General features: G+C 55.3%; 1 protein-coding gene across 6 annotated transcripts in view; it reads left to right on the forward strand.

Moving 5' to 3' along the window:
• Nucleotides 1-439: 439 nt before the first annotated feature.
• dmtn (dematin actin binding protein) overlaps nucleotides 440-13,262 on the forward strand; it is a 75,947-nt gene continuing 63,124 nt past the window's right edge. For 3 of the 6 annotated variants that reach the window (XM_078428788.1, XM_078428791.1, XM_078428793.1), the window contains exon 1: nucleotides 440-803. The gene's annotated coding sequence lies outside the window, so the exon portion shown is untranslated. The remainder of the gene's footprint in view (nucleotides 804-13,262) is intronic. The other 3 variants (XM_078428789.1, XM_078428792.1, XM_078428787.1) reach the window with 2 other exon arrangements.

Below are 13,262 nucleotides of genomic sequence, written 5' to 3' on the forward strand. Positions count from 1 at the left end.
AGGAGGCTGCGATGCTGGTGCTGGTGGTGCTGCTGGGGCTGCTGGAGCTGGGGCTGCTGGAGCTGCTGGAGCTGCTGGAACTGCTGGAGCTGCTGGAGCTGCAGCTGTGCGTGTGTGTGGGCGGGTGCAGGGACCGGGCTGTGCAGGGCTGACTGCGGGTCCCTCAGGAGGCTGCGATGCTGGTGTTGGTGGTGCTGCTGGGGCTGCTGGAGCTGGGGCTGCTGGAGCTGCTGGAGCTGCTGGAGCTGCTGGAGCTGCTGGAGCTGCTGGAGCTGCTGGAGCTGCTGGAGCTGCTGGAGCTGCAGCTGTGCGTGTGTGTGGGCAGGTGCAGGGACCGGGCTGTGCAGGGCTGACTGCGGGTCCCTCAGGAGGCTGCGATGCTGGTGCTGGTGGAGCTGCTGGAGCTGCTGGAGCTGGTGCTGCTGGAGCTGCAGCTGTGCGTGTGTGTGGGCGGGTGCAGGCACTGGGCTGCGCAGGGCTGACTGCGGGTCTCTCAGGAGGCTGTGATGCTGCCAGACACACGCTCTGTGCTGATGCAGATGCAGGTCTGCGAGTCTGGTTGCCATGGTGCTGGGAGCAGGCCCAGGGTGGAGGCTGCCTTGCTGTGTGCTGATAAGGCCTGCAGTCAGGGTGGGCACTCCCTGACAAGACGCCCACTCCAGTAACCAGGGCACTCGCCTCCTTTACTCCCCAGTATTGACGTGGGCACCTGCTCAATGTCATGTATTAGCAGCGACTGTGCGGTCAGACATTCCCTACCGGTGTAACGTCAGTGATTAACCATCTAAACCTGGGCACTAACTGTAAGTATTTATAACTGTGCATGTTTGTAATTGATGGAAGGATGATGAAGGAGAGTGTGGGGCGGGCAGGCGGGCGGGTGGGACTGACTGACTGACTGACTGCGTGCTGTGCTGTGCTGTACCGTGCCGTGCTGTGGCACGTCGGTGTCGGCCGGGCCTGGCAATGACGACAGCCTTTTTGTGACCCTTCCTGCCAGAGCTGCCCAATTACTCCCAGTCCCCTCTCTCTCTTTTCCCCAGAGCTTGCCTATTAATTATATTTTTTTCCGTTCAGTCAACTGCGGGCAGGTCGAAGCCCAGAGGGAAACGATTAGCAATTGCTCGTCCTTGCAGGATGGGCGTGATAGCTCACCTGATGCCCCCGGGGGTGAAGGGGAGAGGGGGTTTGTTCCCCCGGTAAGGGGGGGGGGGTGTGTGGGGAGATACGACACGACACGATAGAACTTTATTCATCCCAGGAGGGGAATTGATCTGCCAACGGTCATAAAAACACAGAATACATGAGACATGAAATGAAGGTGACGTGTGGAAAGGATTGGGGAGAGGGGGGGAGGGGGGAGGAGAGAGGGTGGGCAGGGGGGGGGGTCAGTCTCAGTCTACCCCACAACTGAAGGGGGAGGAGATGAGGGGCAAGTGGGAGTATGATCACACAGGGGGAGTGGGGAGTAAGCTGCTTGTACAGTAAGCTGCTGTGGGAAGGCATTACTGCGTTACTCAGTCGTATATTGTCCACCCCTCGTTCCAGACAGTGCCCTCTGGTTCTGGACCCCTCTCGGCAGCAGTGGTGAAGGGTTGTTTACTTGACAGGAGGCCTGTGACCAGAGGAGTCTTCAGGGGTTGGTGCTGGGTCCACTGCTGTTTGTCATCCTAGTTTAGAGGTACAGCGCGGAAACAGGCTCTTCGGCCCATCGAGTCTGCGCCGACCAGCGATCCCCGCACACTAACACTATCCTACACACACTCGAGACAACTTTACATTGATACCAAGCCAGTTAACCTACAAACCTGGAGGTCTTTGGAGTGTGGGATGAAGCCAAAGATCTCACCCTCATTTTAACAATTCATCCAGTTAATATTGCAGATTACACCAAAATTGGTGTTATATTGGTCAGTGAGGAAGGACATTCTTGCTATTGAGGGAGTGCAGCGTAGGTTCACCAGGTTAATTCCAGGATGGCAGGACTGACGTATGATGACAGAATGGATCAACTGGGCTTATTTTCACTGGAATTTAGAAGGATGAGAGGGGATCGTGTAGAAATATAAAATTCTTCAGGGATTGGACAGGCTAGATGCAGGAAAAAATGTTCCCAATGTTGGGGGGAGTCCAGAACCAGGGGGTCACTGTTTAAGAATAAGGGGTAGGCTTTTTAAGACTGAGATGAGGAAAAACATTTTCACCCAGAGAGTTGTGAATCTGTGGAATTCTCTGCCACAGAAGGTAGTGGAGGCCAATTCACTGGATGTTTTCAAGAGAGAGTTAGATTTAGCTCTTAGGGCTGAAGGGATCAAGGGATATGGGGAGAAAGCAGGAACGGGGTACTGATTTTGGATGATCAGCCATGATCATATTGAATGGCGGTGCTGGCTCAAAGGGCCAAAGGGCCTACTCCTGCACCTATTGTCTATGTTTCTATGATATCTAAGTTAACAACAGGTTCTTGTGTGGTTAGCACGCAACAAAAACTTTTTACTGTACCTCTAGGGCAGGGTTTACACATGAATGGTAGAGGCTTGGAGAGTGTTTTAGAGCATTGAGGTCTGGGAGAACAGGCGTATGGTTGGAACAAAGAACTGCAATTGCTTGTTTACACAAAAGGACACACAATGCTGGGGTAACTCAGCGGGTCAGGCAGCATCTCGGGCGAATGTGTAAGAAGGAACTGCAGATGTTGGTTTATACCAGAGATCGACACAAATAGCTGGGGTAACTCAGCGGGTCAGGCAGCATCTCTGGGGAAAAGGAATAGGTGACGTTTCGGGTCAGAACCCTTCTTAAGACTGAAAGATAGAGAAGGCCAGAACGAAACAGGGCTGCCAACAGATGACCTCAGGAAGGGTGGAGTCCACAATAGCTGATTGTTGGCTGGGGAAGATGTACTAACAGCAGGGATACAAGGATACAAACAGTGGGACTAGCAGCACTGTGCAGAACGTGGAGAATGATGCTTCACTCAGGACCTTTCTTCAGCACTGTGTGGGGTTCGCTGAACGCGGTGGGTCAGGTGGACAGGGCGGTGAAGAAGCCGGCAAACCTGCTGCAATGTTTTGAGATACAAATAACTGAAGGGGAACTAGTGGATTTGGCACATTTGTAATCGCAGAAAGTTGTCAAATAAAGTCCCACGTACGACCACGGTGGCGCGGCGGTAGAGTTGCTGCTGTACAGCGCTTGCAGCGCCGGAGACCCGGGTTCCATCCCGACTACGGGCGCTGTCTGTACGGAGTTTGTACGTTCTCCCCGTGACCTGCGTGGATTTTTCTCCGAGATCTTCGGTTTCCTCCCACACTCCAAAGACATGCAGGTATGTAGGTTAATTGCCTTGGTTTATGTGTAAAATTGTCCCTAGTGTGTGTCTGATAGTGTTAATGTGTGGGGATCGCTGGTCGGTGTGGACTCGGTGGGCCGAAGGGCCTGTTTCTGCGCTGTGTCTCTAAACTAAAACTAAAGACAGCATGCTGGCCTTCATTGGAGAGGGTGCTGAGTACAAAGGTCAGGACATCATGATGCTGCTGTACAAGTTGCTGGTGAGACCACACTTGGGATTCCGTGTGCTGTTCTGGTCGCTCGGCTATACGAGGCATCTCAGGAGATTGGAAACGGTGCAGAAAGGATTCAACAGGACGATCAGCCTGAGTTCTCGGGAGATGTTGGACAGGCTGGGACATTGGCCTTCTGAGTGTAGGAGGCTGAGGGGTGATCTTCCAGCATCTGCAGTTCCTTGTGTCAGTGATGATCTTTATTCTGGCATTTTTTCACTGACCTATTTATCCCAGTTTGCAATTTACCTATTTTTTAAATTGAATTGAAAGATCCAGCAAGGAAACTGTTCCTTCGGCCCATCGAGTCCATGCAATCCGCCGGTCACCCCTGCCCACGAGTTCCATGTTGTTCTTCCTTCTCACCCACTCCCTGCACACGAGGGGCAATTTACAGAGGGACAATTAACCCACAAACCAGCACGTCTTTGGGATGTGGGACGAAACTGGAACTCCCAAAGGAAACCTCTGCAGTCACAAGGAGAACGTGCAAACTCCACACAGACAGCACCCGAGGTCAGGATCGAATGCAGGAAGCTGGATTGTGTCACGCACTGTAGCTCAGAAACAGGCCCTTCAGCCCACCGAGCCCACACCCACCAGCGATCCTCGCACACTGACACACTATCCTACACACTAGGGACAATTTACATTTATACCAAGCCAATTAGCCTACAAACCTCTACGTCTTTGGGGTGTGGGAGGAAACCGAAGATCTCTGAGAAAACTCACGCAGGTCACAGGGAGAACGTACAAACTCCGTACAGACAGACCCGTAGTCAGGATTGAACCCGGGTCTCTGGCGCTGTGAGGCAGCAACTCTACCGCTGCGCCACCGTGCCTGTATAGTACTCCCTTGACTCGAGAATTCTTGACGTAGTCATTTCTGATACAACGGCAGTGGGTGGTTGGGGAAGGTGTCTGATCTACGAGGTGTGTTACTGTGAGCAGTGACCACTCCCTGTGTAGAGGACGACTCCCTATTCAAATTGACAGAACATCGTTTTCAAAATTTCACCGAGCAAGATGCTTTCTGGGAATGCATCACTTTCCTAGACCAAGGCTGAGGGAGGTATGGGCCAGGTGTGGGCAGGTATGGGCCAGGTGTGGGCAGGTGTGGCCAGGTGTGGGCACTTACATGGGGCATCCTGGTCGGCATGGATGAGTTGGGCTGAAGGGCCTGTTACCGTGCTGTTCAAATAGAAACTTATTGCAGTCAAGGGGAAGATTCAATTGGAACATAAGGGCCACCATTTCACTGAGAGGTGGTGAGGATATGAAATGAGCTGCCAAAGGAGGTTGTTGGGGTAGATACTATGTCAATGTTTAAAAGACACTTGGACAAGTACATGACTAGGAATAGTAGAGAGGGTAAGGGCCATATGCGGGCAAATGGGACCGAGCAGGGGTATCTTGGTCTGTGTGGGTGAGTTGGGCTGAAGGGCCATTTTCTTTGCTGCATGACTATGCTTCTCAGATTGATTGAAAGATACAGGCCCTTGGGGCCACAAAGTCCACGTCGACCATCGATCACCCCATGCACACGAGATCTATGTTACCCCACTTTCTCATCCACTCCCCTCACACGAGGAGCAATTTACAGAGGGCCAATTAACCCACAAACCCGCACGTCTTTAGGATGTGAGGGGAAACCAGGGCCCCCGGTGGAAACCCACATGGTCACCCACATGGGAGACTGTGCAAACTGCGCACACACAGAGGTCAGGATGGAACCGGGGGGTCTCTGGCGCTGTGAGGCAGCAGCTTTGCCACTGTACCACCCTTAGGCTGGGCCCAAGCTAACTGTGCTTCATGTTTGTGGGGCGATGTGTAACGGGCTCTTATCGAAGGTTTATTGCAGATCTAAACACCGTCCCCCGACACTTAAACACCCAGCCACCCCTGACCTGTTTATCTCCAGTCAACCAGCTGAACATGACTTCCCTTTCAGTGATTAGTGCTGACTGTGCATGTTGTTGTTGTCGAGGGTGTTTGGTTAGAGTTTCCAGCATTCTCCCCACTGATGCTTCCCTGCCTCTCCCCACTGCTGAAGCCAGGAACAGGCGGGTTTGCCATTGGTTTAGATGGAGAATGAATGGGAGAATGTTTGAGCAGTAGGTAGGTGTCAGCAGAATGCTGCATGCCAGAGAGAGAGAGGTGAACAATGGCCAGTGATTGCCAGCGGCTCAACACAGAGTGGGGAGGGAGAGGTGACCAATGGGCGGTGGAGGCCAGCAATGCCCAACAGGTCAACACAGAGTGGGGAGGGCACCGAGCACATCACACGGCCCAGAGGCTGCCTATTCTCAGCCTGTTTAATAATTAAAAATCCAGCAAAGCTGCGAGCCAAGGGCAGTGCTGCCTGCTGCATGAACCGCAGGGACTGGAGTAGCCCAGCACCAGTGCATGAACCGCAGGGACTGGAGCGACCCACCAGTGCATGAACCGCAGGGACTGGAGTAGCCCAGCACCAGTGCATGAACCGCAGGGACTGGAGCGACCCACCAGTGCATGAACCGCAGGGACTGGAGCGACCCACCAGTGCATGAACCGCAGGGACTGGAGTAGCCCAGCACCAGCGCTCAGTTGCTGATCTCTCAGCCGGCCCGTCCCAGCACAGACGGTCCTCCCTCAGAAGCCGGTGGAGAGGAGGAGACGGCTCCATCACTCTGTCTGTCTGTCCGCCTTCATTGATCGATGGATTGATTGGTATTGATTGCCACGTGTACTTGGTACGGCGACATTCTTTGTTCTGCGAACAGTACAGGTGTTCAAGGGTCCGTGGCTGACAAAGTTACCCAGGTATTCAATATAGTCCTACTTCCTTCTATACCCCCCGTCCCCCCCCCCCCGGGTCCCACTTGTCCCCCTCCCCGGGTCCCACTTGTCCCCCCCAACCCCGGGTCCCACTTGTCCCCCCCCCTCCCCTGGGTCCCACTTGTCCCCCCCCCTGGGTCCCACTTGTCCCCCCCCCTGGGTCCCACTTGTCCCCCCCCCCCCAGTCCCACTTGTCCCCCCCCTCCCCTGGGTCCCACTTGTCCCCCCCCCCTGGGTCCCACTTGTCCCCCCCCCCCCCCCCCACGCTGGGTCCCTGTTTCTGTTCCTGCCACCACGTGCCGTTTGAATGCTGCCCCTGCCGCGGCCTGCCACTTGTTGACGCGGCACGTGTTAGTCAGCTGTTCCCATTGAGCTGAGGAGGCACAGGGATGTGATGCTGAGGCTGTCTAGGGTGCTGGTCAGGCTGCATCTGGAGCACTGTGAGCACATTGGGCCCCATACCTGAGGAAGGATGTGCTGGCTCTAGAGAGGGCCCAGAGGAGGTTTATAAGAATGATCCCAGGAATGAGTGGGTTAACATATTCCTGTTAACGCCATTTTGTGGGCACTGGGCCTGTACTCACTGGAGTTTAGAAGGACGAGGGGGAACCTCATTGAAACTTACAGAATAGTGAGCGGCCTGGATAGAGTGGATGTGGGGAGGATGTTTCCACTGGTGGGAGAGTCTAGGACCAGAGGGCACAGCCTCAGAGTTAAAGGAGGTGAGGAGGAACTTCTTTAGTCAGAGGGTGGTGAGTCTGTGGAACTCATTGCCACAGAGGGCGGTGGAGGCCAAGTGGATATTTTTAAGGCAGAGATAGATAAATTCTTGATTAGAACGGGTGTTAATGGTTATGGAGAGAAGGCAGGAGAATGGGATTAGGAGGCAGAGATCAGCCGTGATTGAATGACGGAGTAGACTCGATGGGCCGAATGGCCTAATTCTACTCCTACAACTTGTGAACTATCAGCAGTGAACAGGCTGGAGTCTGATCCCAGCCTGGGGGTGACTATTGCCGCTGGTGGGGGTGGACGGTTCAAGGCTCACACAGCTGTAGCTTCAGCTTTAATATTGTCACTGCTGTGAGGTACAGTGTAAAGAGGCCAGTCTGACGTAGGGTCCACACCCGAAACGTCACCAATGCATGTTCTCCACAGATGCTGCCTGACCCGCTGAGTTACTCCAGCACTCTGTGAAACGTCACCAATCCATGTTCTCCACAGATGCTGCCTGACCCGCTGAGTTACTCCAGTGTTTTGTGTCTTATCTAGAGCAAAGGGGAAGATACAGAGTGCAGAATATAGTTCTCAGCACTGTAGCGCACCAGTTCCATTGACAAAGGCCAATGTCCGCAATGGGGTAGAGGTGAATCGGACAGTACCCCTGCTTATGGAAGCCTGATAACAGAGGGGAAGAAGTTGTTCCTGAGTCTGGTGGTGCGCGCTTTCAAGCTTCTGTACCTTCTGCTGGACAGGAGCGGGGAGATGGGGCCATGCTGTACCGACACGGTGGTGCAGCGGTAGAGTTGCTGCCTTACAGCGAATGCAGCGCCGGAGACCCGGGTTCGATCCTGACTACAGGTGCTGTCTGTACAGAGTTTGTACGTTCTCCCCGTGACCTGCGTGGGTTTTCTCCAGGATCTTCGGTTTCCTCCCACACTCCAAAGACGTGCAGGTTTGTAGGTTAATTGGCTTGGTAAATGTAAAATTTGTCCCTAATGGGTATAGGATGGTGTTAGTGTGCGGGGATCGCTGGTCGGCGCGGACCCGGTGGGCCGAAGGGCCTGTTTCCGCGCTACGTCTAAACTAAACTAAGTAAAGAGAGGTATAGTTAGGGTAGACAGTCAGAACCTTTCTGTCAGGGTGGAGATGTCAAAGTCTAGAGGGCAGAGCTTTAAGGTGAGAGAAGCAACATTTACAGGTTGAATGGACTAAACGTAGGCAGGAAGTAGTGCATAGAAACATAGAAAACAGGTGCAGGAGGCCATTCAGCCCCTCGAGCCAGCACTGCCATTCATTGTGATCATGGCTGATCATCCACAATCAGTAACCTATGCCTGCCTTCTCCTTATATTCCTTGATTCCACTAGCCCCTAGAGTTCTATCTAACTCTCTTTTAAATTAATCCAGTGAACTGGCCTCCACTGCCCTCTGTGGCAGAGAATCCCACAAATTCACAACTCACTGGGTGAAAAAGTTTTTTTTTGCAGATGTGGCATCTTGGTCGGCATAGGCGTGGTGGGCCGAAGGGCCTGTTTTCATGCTGTATGAATCTGACTGAGATATGCAGGGCACGTTTGTGTACACAGAGGGTGGTGGGGGCCTGGAACGTGCTGCCAGGGGTGGTGGGGGCCTGGAACGTGCTGCCAGGGGTGGTGGGGCCCTGGAACGTGCTGCCAGGGGTGGTGGGGCCCTGGAACGTGCTGCCAGGGGTGGTGGGGGCCTGGAACGTGCTGCCAGGGGTGGTGGGGGCCTGGAACGTGCTGCCAGGGGTGGTGGGGCCCTGGAACGTGCTGCCAGAGGGTGGTGGGGGCCTGGAACGTGCTGCCAGAGGGTGGTGGGGGCCTGGAACGTGCTGCCAGGGGTGGTGGGGGCCTGGAACGTGCTGCCAGGGGTGGTGGGGGCCTGGAACGTGCTGCCAGAGGGTGGTGGGGGCCTGGAACGTGCTGCCAGAGGGTGGTGGGGGCCTGGAACGTGCTGCCAGAGGGTGGTGGGGGCCTGGAACGTGCTGCCAGGGGTGGTGGGGCCCTGGAACGTGCTGCCAGGGGTGGTGGGGGCCTGGAACGTGCTGCCAGGGGTGGTGGGGGCCTGGAACGTGCTGCCAGGGGTGGTGGGGGCCTGGAACGTGCTGCCAGGGGTGGTGGGGGCCTGGAACGTGCTGCCAGGGGTGGTGGGGGCCTGGAACGTGCTGCCAGGGGTGGTGGTGGCCTGGAACGTGCTGCCAGGGGTGGTGGGGGCCTGGAACGTGCTGCCAGGGGTGGTGGGGGCCTGGAACGTGCTGCCAGGGGTGGTGGTGGCCTGGAACGTGCTGCCAGGGGTGGTGGGGGCCTGGAACGTGCTGCCAGGGGTGGTGGTGGTGGTGGAGGCAGATACCATAGTGGCATTTAAGAGGCTTTTGGATAGGCACATGGATTTGCAGGGAATGAGGGATATGGATCGTTGGGCTGAAGGGCCTATTCTTTGGCTGAAAATAATCCTTCCTCATATCCTCTCTAAACCACTTTCTCCAGCACTTCAACATGAGGCCGGGCTAGATGCAGGAAATGTTCCCGATGTTGGGGGAGTCCAGAACCAGGGGTCACAGTTTAAGAATTAGGGGTAGGCCATTTAGGACTGAGATGAGGAAAATCCTTTTCACCCAGGGAGTTGTGAATCTGTGGAATTCTCTGCCACAAAAGGCAGTGGAGGCCAATTCACTGGATGTTTTCAAGACAGAGTTAGATTTAGCTCTCAGGGCTAAAGGAATCAAGGGATATGGGGAGAAAGCAGGAACGGGGTACTGATTTTAGATGATCAGCCATGATGATATTGAATGGTGGTGCTGGCTCGAAGGGCCGACTGGCCTCCTCCTGCACCTGTTTTCTGTTTCTATGTTTCCAAGGCCAATGGTATTAGCAGCAGTGCCGTGGGGAAAGGTTTCTTACCATCGTTACTATCTGCGGCCCACATAACTCTGGAGCCCTGTATCCCCTCGCCACCTCCTCCGCCCCAGCCTCTCACGTCTCTCCCCGTGACCAACGCACTCCATCCCGGGCACCTTCCTGGCGAATGCCCTGTCCCACACCAGCACATCCTTGCCACAGGGTGAACAGAACAGCACACAGATCTTCAGCTGAGGTCCAACCAAGGGGTCTGAAGTAGGGTCTCGACCCAAAACATCACCCATTCCTTCTCCCCAGAGATGCTGCCTGTCCCACCGAGCTACTCCAGGTTGTCTATCAAGGTTGTACCAAGACCTTCTGTACCGTTGTTCTACACCCCCGGTTATCATATCATATATATACAGCCGGAAACAGGCCTTTTCGGCCCTCCAAGTCCGTGCCGCCCAGCGATCCCCGTACATCAACACCATCCTACACCCACCAGGGACAATTTTTACATTTACCCAGCCAATTAACCTACATACCTGCACGTCTTTGGAGTGTGGGAGGAAACCGAAGATCTCGGAGAAAACCCACGCAGGTCACGGGGAGAACGTACAAACTCCTTACAGTGCAGCACCCGTAGTCAGGATCGAACCTGAGTCTCCGGCGTTGCATTCGCTGTAAAGCAGCAACTCTACCGCTGCGCTACCGTGCCGCCCTGCGCCACCGTGCCGCCCTGCGCCACCGTGCCGCCCTGCGCCACCGTGCCGCCCTGCGCCACCGTGCCGCCCTGCGCCACCGTGCCGCCCTGCGCCACCGTGCCAGCACCTTCACAGTTATTAGCTGTCTTCATGATCTATATCCTGCCATTCCCAGCACTTCCATGGGTCTATCCGACAGCCTCTCCCACTCCACTATGGTATCTGTCTCCCACCACCACCTCTGGCAGTGTGTTCCAGTCCCCACCACCCTCTGTGTAAAGAAACTTGCCCCGCACATCTCCTTTAAACCTCCCCCCTCTCCCCTTAAAGCTATGCCCTCTGGTATTGGCCAGTATCGGGGCGGCACGGTGGCGCAGCGGTAGAGTTGGGAGCGAATGCAGCGCCGGAGACCCGGGTTCCATCCCGACTACGGGCGCTGTCTGTACGGAGTTTGTACGTTCTCCCCGTGACCTGCGTGGGTTTTCTCCGAGATCTTCGGTTTCCTCCCACACTCTGAAGACGTGCAGGTTTGTAGGTTAATTGGCTTGGTATAAATGTAAATGGACCCTAGTGTGTGTAGGATAGTATTAGTGTGCGGGGATCGCTGGTCGGTACGGACTCGGTGGGCCGAAGGGCCTGTTTCTGCGCCTTATCTCTAAACTACACTAAACATTTGCATCCTGGGAATAAGGTTGTGACTGTACCCTGCCACTACCACCATTGTATATACTTCTGTCAGGGCTCCCCTCAGCCTCTGACCTTCTACAGAAAACAATCGGCCCGTGCAACCTCTCCCTGTAGCTGATCCCTCCAATCCAGGCAGCATTCTGATAAAGCTCGGGGTGGATGGTGAAAATGCTTTTCCATGGTGGGTGTGCAAGGACCAAGAGGACGTGGGTTTGAGGTGGGAGGTGGGGGCTTGGGGGGGACCTGAGGGGGGTTTTCATCACACGATGGCGACCAGGACTCCCACCACATTCATGAGGCACCCGGACCAGTGGATATAGTCGGGCACGGTGGCACAGCGGGTAGAGCTGCTGCATCACAGCGCCAGAGACCCCAGTTCCATCCTGATCCTCGGGTGCTGTCTGTGTGGAGTTTGCACATTCTCCCTGTGACCACATGGGTTTCCTCCGGGTGAAACATAGAAAATAGGTGCAGGAGGAGGCCATTCAGCCCTTTGAGCCAGCACCGCCATTCATTGTGATCATGGCTGATCATCCACAATCAGTAACCCGTGCCTGCCTTCTCCCCATATCCCTTGATTCCACTAGCCCCATGAGCTCTATCGAACTCTCTCTTAAATCCATCCAGTGACTTGGCCTCCACTGCCCTCTGTGGCAGAGAATTCCACAAATTCACAACTCTCTGGTGAAAAAGTTCCTTCTCACCTCAGTTTTAAATGGCCTCCCCGTTTATTCTAAGACTGTGTGTGTGGCCCCTGGTTCTGGACTTGCCCAACATTGGGAACATTGTTCCTGCATCTAGCTTGTCCAGTCCTTTTCCCTCCGGGCGCTCGCTCCGGTTTCCCCCCACATCCCAAAGACGACGTGCGGGTTTGTAGGTTAATTGGCCCTCTGTAAATTGGACCTGGTGTGTAGGGAGTGGGTGAGAAAGTGGGATAGAACTAGAACATAGAACTAGTGTGAACGGGTATCGCTGGTCGGCCTGGGCTCGATGGGCTGTATCTCCAAACTAAACTAACCACACTAAGCTAAACTAAACCAAGTATCTCGGTGGCCAAGGCAAGAAGATGGTGAGCTAATGTCAGTCAGTGGGATGTACAGCAGGAGAGAGCATGGGGTGCGGGCAGGAAGGGCCAGAGGGGCTGTGTCTGTGCTGTACCAAGCTCTGACCATGAGTAGATGATGTGGAAGGGTCTGGCTTGACCGGGGCAGTCTGTGGGTGGGCTGTGGAGAAAGGTGGGCATGAAGGTGTTGGCAGGGACAGGGGGAGGGAGCGGGAGAGTAGGGTTGCCAAACTCCTCACTCCCAAATACGGGACAAGGTAACGTCACCGCCCCCGCGCCCCATGTGACCTCACCCAGCCAGCGGCCACGTGCTCCCGGCCCGGGCGGCCGCCATTGGTGGAGCGGGAGCACGTGGCCGCTGGCTGGGTGAGGTCACGTGGGGCGCGGGGGCGGTGACGTCACCCTTTGTCCCTTATTTGAGAATGAGGAAGTTGGCAACCCTACTAATATGGGACAAGGGCGGTCCCGTACGGGACAAACTAACTTAGCCCAAAATACGGGATGTCCCGGCTAATACGGGACGGTTGGCAACCCTGACTCATCAGTCTCCTTGGTCCTGCAGGCGTGACGGCAAATCGGGCAGGAACGCTGCAACAAACGGCATGCAACGGGTAGGTGGGGAGTGTGTGTGTGTGTGGGGGGGGGGGGGGAGTGTGTGTGGGGGAGTGTGTGTGGGGGAGTGTGTGTGGGGGAGGGTGTGTGTGGGGGAGTGTGTGTGGGGGAGTGTGTGTGGGGGAGTGTGTGTGTGGGGGAGTGTGTGTGGGGGGGGGAGTGTGTGTGGGGGAGTGTGTGTGGGGGAGTGTGTGTGGGGGGGGGGAGTGTGTGTGGGGGGGGGTGAGTGTGTGTG

Source organism: Rhinoraja longicauda, chromosome 36 (assembly GCF_053455715.1).
Source record: "Rhinoraja longicauda isolate Sanriku21f chromosome 36, sRhiLon1.1, whole genome shotgun sequence".
Classification (NCBI taxonomy): Eukaryota; Metazoa; Chordata; class Chondrichthyes; order Rajiformes; family Arhynchobatidae; genus Rhinoraja; species Rhinoraja longicauda.